Raw genomic sequence first — 8859 nt, 5'->3', positions numbered from 1 at the left:
AGTTTAAGTGCTGAGGTGGAATGACTTTATACCTTGTTTGTACAAGTAAACAACCACCATCTGCCTAGCACAACCGTAAGACACAACCTGATAAATCAGTAATGCAAATAATAATGGCCACCTGTGAACTTATTGAATCAGAAGCACATGGATGCATGGATTTATCAAACTCATATCAGAAAACCCAGGTCCATGAGTTTATTAAACATACCACATCACCAAATGAAGCAACTCCCTCAGCTGAGACACAAAAAAGGAGGAGCACACTGAGACAAGACATGTGGCACACTGACCCTGGCACCTGGTCTCATGTCATGGCCCTTGCTCAGGAAAATTGCCACGGGACAAATCTCTGTCTTCAGGCTTCAGCAAAGTGCAGTTTCTCCCTCCTGTGATGACAGTACACAGCTCACTCCAAACTGACAGCTCAAGCTGACATTCCAAGATGACACTCTGAAACTGCCAACCATCTGGACCCGGGTCTAGAATAAATTCTGTGCATTGACAGCTCTGTCCCCTGAACAAGTTCTTCAGCAGGTTTCTGGTTCCGAATCTTATCTGACTACCTACCATGACCCTTAAGATTCTGTCTGCTTTCTGCCTGTGCTCTCAGTTCAGCTTTCTGGACCCCTGGGACCTTCCTAACTCTTCTTAGCCTGTCACCTATATGTACAATTGTGTAATGTGTGATGTGTGACTTGAACATTAAAGATATTGGCAGTTAAGATAGGAATGAAAGAACCTGTGATTGCCCAGCTTTTGACTATCAGATGACTCGTGAGTATTCAGTGACCTGCAATCACGGAGAGTGGTGTAGCCTCTGAATTGAATACTAGCCAATGAGTTCTGATATGTGGAATACACAGACATGTTTGGTCTGTGTTAATGGAATAGCTCACTCATGACACTCTGCTAGAGGAAAGCCAGGGAAGGAGCTTTAGAGGACTTTCTCAACAGGAAAGGCAGAGATCATGAAGGGAACGGACCTGTGTTCCAAGGGGAAAGGATTTTACTGAGCCAGCCAACTGCAGGGGCAGATCTGTGCAGTTCTCAAAGGTGTGAACTCTGAATTTGGATACCCTGGATTCATATCCTGAGAGGGCAACTAACCTAGCTTATTAGTTTTCTGTGTGGTAAAATGGAAATGGTAAAAGTTACAGTGAAGATTATGAGAATAAAATGGTAAAAAATGCTGAAAACAGCACTTTACTTGTTCCATAGTAAAGCAACTCAATAAATATTAGCTATTATTATCCTTCAGTGACTTGATCAGGCTCCGTGTAAGCAAACTGGGTGTTGAAGCAGCATCTTTTTGACTATTGCTCCATGGAAGAAACCTGAGAATTAAGACACTCAAATGGATTCTCCTGGTGGGTCTTATGAAGCAAGTGATTTGGATTACTCACAATTTTGATGATGACATTTTCATTTTGATGACACTTTCTGCTTTTCAGAAAAATTTTTTAGTTCTTTTTCTTTGCCTAAAGGGTTAGGATAGGAAGATGAGAGTCAACACATGTATATTTTTACATTGTGCTCTTCAAACATGCATGTGATTTGATTCTTGATTTTTTAATCTAATATTATAATAAACATTTTCCAGTTATACTTTTTCATAATGTTAATCATGTTAATTCTTAATTAATATTCATCATTGAGTATTAATGTGTTTAACATTAATATCTGGATAATAGTCCTTTGTATGACCATGTAATTAAATATTGCCCACTGTTGGAAATTCTATGGATTTTGATATTTTGATGTTAAAGGCGATGTGTCAACAAACGCTTCTCATTCATTTAATTCTTCAGCAACTACTGATTGAGTACCTACAATATTCCAGGTACTATGGGAGGTACTGGGAATAGTAATGGACTCAACATAAGTTTTGATCAACATCTGTGGTCTTCATTATGATCCATTGCTGGAAATAGAGTTTCTGGTTCAGAAAGAACGATCATCTTGAGTTTTTTCATACCCTTTGCCACATAGCTATCTAGAAATAAGCCAATTTAACATCCTCAGTAATTGATCACGTAATCTTGAGTCAAATACAGCATTTCTCAGGAATTTACACAAGTCTAAAAACATCTCCACCCACTGGAGAAAGCAGATGGAGACTTGATTCTGAGAGGCAGATTTTTCTTTCTACCTTAGGAACGACGACTGTGGTGAATATACCACCTCAACTTATTTAATGTGGAAAAATCCTTGTAAAAGGTGGGAAATGAGAATGGGAGAGGTGGAGAAAGAATAAGACCTGTGCTATTCATAAATTCAGTGACACCCTTTTATAAAACACAAATTGTTACATTTTGAAAAGAGGCATGATTTGAGAATAAGTATTAAAAAGATGAAGTGATAAGAATAATACTGTAGTGGAATTGCATAAATTTCAATCTGCCCCTTTACCTTAAACTAGTAGGTATGTGGTGACAATATGCCTCAAAGATTGGTTACACAGTAAGAGGAGAAATGGAGTGATCGTTGCCAGCAATGCCTTGAAACTCAATAGACATTAGAAAGTGATGAATGTACAGCTTGGTCCACTGATTAAGTTATAAACCTTGTTCCAATGTGCTTTTTATTAAAATGAAAATCTTTCTTTCCATCAATGGACCCATAAATTAATTCTTGTCCCTCTTCTTATAAAGGAGATACCTGTTCATGGTTTTAAAACAAGGTCACCAAAAGGAATTAAAAAATTTATTTTGAAGAACAGCTCCTTGGCATTATATTTAGAATTTTATGTGTGGCAAATGACCCCCATGACTGAAGCCAGTAAGCAGAGTAGTTTTCTGAAGAGGACGATGGTTGGTACCCTCCTTGGGGATTCAGAAGGATGACACTGAGAGGGGGTAAGAACAACATCAGGTTCTGCTTTCAGCAGAAGCCTGCCAACAAGTCCAGAGGCAGGATTCCTATTTCTGGAATGATCACTATCTTCAGAATATCCTTTCTCTCGGGACTACTACTACTACTATTACTACCAATAATAGTAGATACCATTTGTTGAGCTGCTGTTATATTTTGGGCACTTTGCAAAATCTTGCATATGCTAACATTATAGCTTACCAAAGGCCAGGTGTAGGATATTTTATTGCCCTCCTTACAAAGCAAAGAAACCAAGGCTCAAAGAGACTCAACTCCCTATCCAGGGTCACACAACTTTGGCAAATGAAGGTATACAAACCTAGAACTTCTTTAAGATCTATTAACAGGACAGTTGCTGCATCAACACCCTCTGGCATTGCTGGAGGCCTCAGCCTGGTTTGCAGAGGTTGGTAGCGAGTCATCTCTGCTGGGCTGTGGGACACTCCTTCTCCAGTGCCCTGCATATTCAGGGAGAGGCATTTAATGCATGGGATTTGTAAGAAAGGAGATAACTCACTATTTTCATGACCTCTCTGATAGTTCAAATGGTAGAGTGTGCAAGTATTTTCAACGACTGTACTGTATTTATGGAAACCACTGCTGCTATGAACATAGCAAGCCATTGAAATAGGAAGAAGCAACTGCCACAAATCTAATTGCAAAACCATGCCTTGCTGCTTCCTCAAGTCTCTCATCTGTGGTTGTGTGATAGTAGGAGCAAATGTGACTCCATTTTGTTTTATGACTTCATCCTGTAAAACAACCATGCCAAGTAGAAGAGTCATGACTGGGGCAAGATGTTCTTTTCCTTTTGCTATAGAAACATTTAAGAACACGGAACTACCTAATGGGGCATTGTTTCTGTAACTAGGGTAACGGGGCTCTGTTTCTGTAACTGGAGTGACTGGGCTAACTGTGATTGGTTAGGCTTCCCTCCGCTTGACTGCACTGTCCCGCTTCTGTAACCTGGCTTGCTTGCATTGGCTAGACCCCCTGAACATCCCTTTTGCAGTTTTCAGGCTTATAAGGAGTGCCCTTGCAATTGTTCAGGACTGATCAGGGGAACAGCTTTATGTTCTGGTCAGCCGCCACTGGTGTGCTTCAATAAAGGCTTGATTCGATTATACGTGAGTGGTCTGGAAGTCAGTTTATGAAACCCTGGGACAAAGCTTTAACTATAACAGTTGCACCACTTGTCAAAATGAATACAGGCAAATCTGAGTCAAGAAATTCATTTTAATGACACTTTCTGCTTTTTAGAAATCAGCAAATATATGAAAAAAAATGTTCAATATCTCTAGTAATTAGAGAAAAACTACTCTAAGATTTCATTTCATGCCAATCAGAATGGCAATTATCAAGAACTCAAGCAACAATAAGTGCTGGAGAGGATGTGGAAAAACAGGTACACTCATGAATTGCTGGTGGGACTGCAAATTAGTGCAACCACTATGGAAAGCAGTATGGAGATTCCTCAGGAAACTTGGAATGGAACTACCATTTGACCCAGCTATTCCACTACTCCATCTATACCCAAAGGACTTAAAATCAACATACTACAGTGATGCAGCCATATCAATGTTCATATCAGCTCAGTTCACAATAGCTAAACTGTGGAACCAACCTAGATGCCCTTCAACAGATAAATAGATAAAGAAACTGTGGTATATATACATAATTGAATATTACTCAGCCTTAAAAGAGAATAAAATTATGGCATTTGCAGGTAAATGGATGGGGTCAGAGAATATCATACTAAGCAAAGTAAGCCAATCCCAAAAAAACAAAAGCCAAATATTCTCTCTGATAAGTGGATGCTGATCCATAATGGGGCGGGGGTGTTTGTGGGGAGAATGGAGGAACATTGATTGGGCAAAGGGGAGGTAAGGAAGGGAAGGGGGCATGGGGGCAGGAAGGATGGTGGAATGAGATGAACATCATTACCCTAGGTACATGTATGACTGCACATGTGGTGTGACTCTATATTGTGTACAACCAGAAAAATGAAAAGTTGTGTTCCATTTGTGTACAATGAATCAAAATGTATTCTACTGTCATGTATAACTAATTTAGAACAAATAAAATAAAAAAATAAATTAAAACTATCCAAGACTAGGAGCAGGTTCAGAGGACTGGGTGAATGCCATTGAGTTTGTTCCTGAGCAACCCTACTGTGGCCATACCGCCCCTTCCTGCACTGAAGCGCCTCTGCAGGGCTCAGTGACCAAGGAAGAATCAGAGAAAGAGCAAACTGCAGTGGAAAGTAAGAAGCAGCTTTGCCCCTGTGCTTCAGTGGGAGAATGCCACTATGGGGAGAACTGTGTGTATCTCCACGGAGACTCGTGTGACGTAGTGGGCTGCAGGTCCTCCACTGGATGGATGCAGCCCAGAGGACACAGCACATCAAATCTTGCACTGAGGCTCACAAGAAGGACACGGAGCTGTCTCTTGCTGTGCAGAGCAGTGAAGACGTGCTGTGAGGGGTCTTCATGGAGGTGCTCTCTGAGAAAGCCCACCCCAGCAAGCGCCGTTTTGGGATCCTCTCCAACTGCAACCACACCTACCATCTCAAGTGCATTCGCAAGTGGAGGAGTACTGAGCAATATCATAAAGTCCCACCCCAAATGCTGGATCACATCTAACTTTGTCATTCCAAGTGAACACCGGCTGGAGGAAAAAGAAGAGAAACAGAAACTCATTCAGAAATACAAATACAAAGAGCAACAAAGTATGCAGGTATTTGATGAAGGATGCGTCCATTTGGAGGGAACTGTTTTAACAAGCATGCGTACCCTGATGGCAGTAGAGAGGAGTCACAGAGACCGAAAGTGGGAACATCAAATGCATACTGGGCCCAAAGAAGGAACCACTCTGGGAGCTCATTGAGGAAAGAGAGAACAGCAACCCCTTTGACAATGACAAAGAGGAAGTTGTCACCTTCCAACTGGGTGAGATGTTGCTTATGCTTTTGGCTGCAGGTGGGGACAACAAGCTGATGGACTCCGAGGACAAGTGGGACTTGCATCACAATGAGCTGGAAGATTTTTATGACACCTATAGCAGCTTTTCAAGGCACGGGAACTGGTCTGCGAGCCTCAGACAGTAGCTGTCATCTGTGTGGCAGGGCAAGGCGTGTTGGTCTCCTAGGCAGGAATCTCCACTCCAGGTGCTGTGGTGATCACTTACCCAGGGCCTGCAGCTCCCCTCTCCTTCCCCCAAGGAGTGTCTGTTTTCTCTGTTTCAAAAAGTTACAAAAATAAATCTTAAAGTTAGTTTTTTTTTTGTAACATGAATTTATCTGTCAGCACAGGTTTGTTGTGTCATCTGTTTTCAGCCAGGTTGTGTCTATGGACTTTCTGCACTCATTTCCAGGACCCCAGGTTCAGAAGCAAAAGTACCAGCCATGCTTTGGGGTCCAAAAGTAGGGGTGATGGGTGAAGGGACCTAAGCTAGCTGGCAAGTAGCCTTCTGCAGATGCAGGAGGTGGGTCCTGGAGGGTTCTAGTAAAATGTGCACATCTGTGTTTTATCAGTACCCTCCCTTACAATCCCCTCCATGTGTGCTTGTCCAGTGGTTTTGGTATCTTGTTTAATTGAACACAAGAAGTACTACTGGGTAATGAGAACCAGGTGTTAATGTGTTGAGTCTAACACGCTAGGAACATTTGAAAGAACACACATGAAAGCTACAATGGCATACCATTGGTGCAGGATTGGCAGTTGACTCCCAAGGGCTTGGTATAAGCATGAGAGTGTGAGAAGCTTCCTATCCCTGCATAGATGCATTATTTTTAGCCTTAGTGGACAAACTTGGTTTAGTGGTTTCAGCCTCATGTGGCAGATAGATCTTAAAGGGCAAAGCAGTATGTTGGTGGTAGTTACGATAGCAGTGCTACCTCTGTCTATATGCTAGAGAAATGGGGTCAGCCATAGTGGATAAATGACTGGTTATCCCATGTATCAACACAGAGTGGGTCTTGGGCAGTTTTATTTAATGTTTCATGGTGTAGCTTTTCCAGTCCAGGCACTTTTGGAAAAACTTTATCCTCATTTGAGGGGTTCTTTTGTCAGGTTTTTAATGTTTGTTTTTGTGGTTATTGCCTCTTTCCACCCTTGAGCTTTGCAGGTAGACAGAAGTCATTCAGAACTATGTTCTAAGGTGTTTATTATAGGTTAGTGATTTGTTTACAGTAATAAGTCACTCTTTTTTCCACTAAAGGGGAAGGCATGGTAATCCACAAGACAAGCTGAATTTAAGTTGTAAGAAGAATTCCTTGATGGGAAAGTTTACCTTTGCATTTTATTGCTTTGTTTTATGAAAATGACTTGGGAGATGCTTCCTGAGTTTTCCATCTACTGCTTTGGTTCCTTGGATCCCACCTATTCTTTCACTTTAAGAAAAAACAAGCAATTGTTGCAGAGCTCTCTGTGTTTTGCAGCTGTCCTTTTGTAAGAAGCACTTTTCCCAAATAAAACAAACAAACAAAAAGATCGATTAACAAAGGGTTGCTCAAGAATTCAGCTGGAGCACAACAGAAGATTCCAGGTTGCAGGAGCATCCACAAAATGACTTAATGCTAAACGGATGAGTTCTGGCTTAGGAATCCTTAAATTTCCATCACCTCAGAATAAAATTAATCCCAGACCTTAAGAAACTCATAAGGATGAAATCTTACTGTAAAGAGTAAAACACATCAAAGGCAAACCCTGAGTCTCTGGGCTCTATAGAAAGAGTCATGCTCTAGGTACAGTCCCCCCCCCCTTTTAATTAAAATTCCCTTAGTCTTAACTGGTTTGAGTTGATTTTGTCTTCTCACTTAAACTACTTGAAAAAGAGACCAACCAAGACAAGCCAAATTCAATTCCAACTTTTCTCCAAATAACAACTCTGAAGTTTCTGAGAAACTCTGAAGTTTCAGAAAACTATCAAAGATCCCTTCGAAAAACAAGGCAGAGGGTACTGTATCTCTTTAAGCACGACTCAATGCAGAGAGGCCCAAGCAAAGCCAGTTTTGTTAAAGGAAGGCTCATTTCTCCCTCTTTGTCTAAGTGCTGTCTGAATTCTGTATGAGCACGTAAACTGACCTCACTCACTCAAAGTGGAAATCAGTGTTAATGCCCACTTGTGTTTCATATATATTGACCATTAGCCAATACTGACTTCCATTTTGGGAGAGGTCAATATATGTGAAATACAAATACTGAGAGTATTTAGAATTTTTATGGCAATTGGTCATTACCACAAGTTATGGCTAACTATTGCCATGAATTATTGTGTAACAAAATGCTCTAAAACACAGTAGTCCAAAATGAAAACTTATTATCCTCTATTATGGTTGTGCAGGTTGCCTGGGCTCCGCTGGGTATTTCTCACGTGAGGTCTATCATGTTTGCTGTCAGGTGGCAGCTGCCGATGGATTTATCTTCAGGCTCACTGGACAAGAGTTCCAAAATGTTTTTCATTCATATATCTGGCACCTCGTCTGGCATGGCTGGCACTGCTGAAGGCTGAATGGACATCTGTTTCCAAGCAGCCTCTCCAAGTGGACTGCTCAGACTTTTTCTCAGTGTGGTGGTCTCACCCGGTAGCCAGACTTCTAACTGGTGGCTGGCTTCTCCCAGAGAAGATGTGCTTATGATAGAGGTGGGAACTGCAGGGCTTCTTTTGACTTAGCCTCAGCGGTCACTGTGTCACTGCTACCACATTCTCCTGCTCACATGTGTCAGAGGTCCAGCCCAATTGCAAGGGGAGAGGGCCACATAGGGACAGAATTACCAGAAAGTGCCATTCATCCATATAGGTCATTTTTGGAAACTAGTTACCACGCCATGATACTCATATGCCTCATCAGTGGTCTCGCTTTTGTTCAACTGGGTATAAACCAGCTCAGGAGTGGAACTCAGATGGAGTTATGCACATGGCTCTTAGCCTACCTATTACTCGTAAGGATCACAAATCACCTCAAATAGTGTGATAACCACTTAA

General features: G+C 41.5%; 1 pseudogene; it reads left to right on the top strand.

Annotated features, from left to right (window-relative positions):
* The first annotated feature begins 3354 nt into the window (after window positions 1–3354).
* Window positions 3355–5870, top strand: LOC143394323 (E3 ubiquitin-protein ligase makorin-1-like; annotated as a pseudogene).
* The last annotated feature ends 2989 nt before the right edge of the window (window positions 5871–8859 follow it).

This window comes from Callospermophilus lateralis, chromosome 3, assembly GCF_048772815.1.
Source record: "Callospermophilus lateralis isolate mCalLat2 chromosome 3, mCalLat2.hap1, whole genome shotgun sequence".
Lineage (NCBI taxonomy): Eukaryota > Metazoa > Chordata > Mammalia > Rodentia > Sciuridae > Callospermophilus > Callospermophilus lateralis.
The sequence above is the reverse complement of the archived record's forward strand: the minus strand, read 5'-3'. Positions and strand labels throughout refer to the sequence as shown.